Genomic DNA, 498 nt, shown 5'->3' with positions numbered 1-498 from the left:
AAAAAGTGATGAATCACTTGTTTATTTCTACAGAACTGATTCCCCCATCATTACATTCAGTTTAAATTCTCCGTTTCTTTTACGCATCCCTCTCCCTTCCCTTTTCCGCCCTTGCCACATTTTCTTACCCATGGACGCGATCTGAGAAACGAGAAGAAAATAAGAAAACCTAGTGGGTTAAAGGGGGAAAAAATAACTCAAAATCCACAGAACGAGTACTCCCGGGTTACAACAATTTAACCCACGTAATATATATCAACGAAAATAGTAATAATGACAATAACAATAACGTTAGCTGTCCGAACGTTAAAGAATTGAAAAACGATATTGCTGATCTGTCTACAAGACCACGGAAAGGAACAATAGATGGAAAATGTGTATCATACATCAATATGCTTGCGGAAACAAGACATCAATGGAGGAAACAGTTGTGTGCTGTGAGGTATTTCAATAATACAGTTGTATCAAAATAATGTAACACATAAACTTCTGCACGTG

The sequence above is a fragment of the Trypanosoma equiperdum genome, assembly GCF_001457755.1.
Source record: "Trypanosoma equiperdum strain OVI genome assembly, contig: ctg_545, whole genome shotgun sequence".
Lineage (NCBI taxonomy): Eukaryota > Euglenozoa > Kinetoplastea > Trypanosomatida > Trypanosomatidae > Trypanosoma > Trypanosoma equiperdum.
This window is presented reverse-complemented; position numbering follows the sequence as displayed.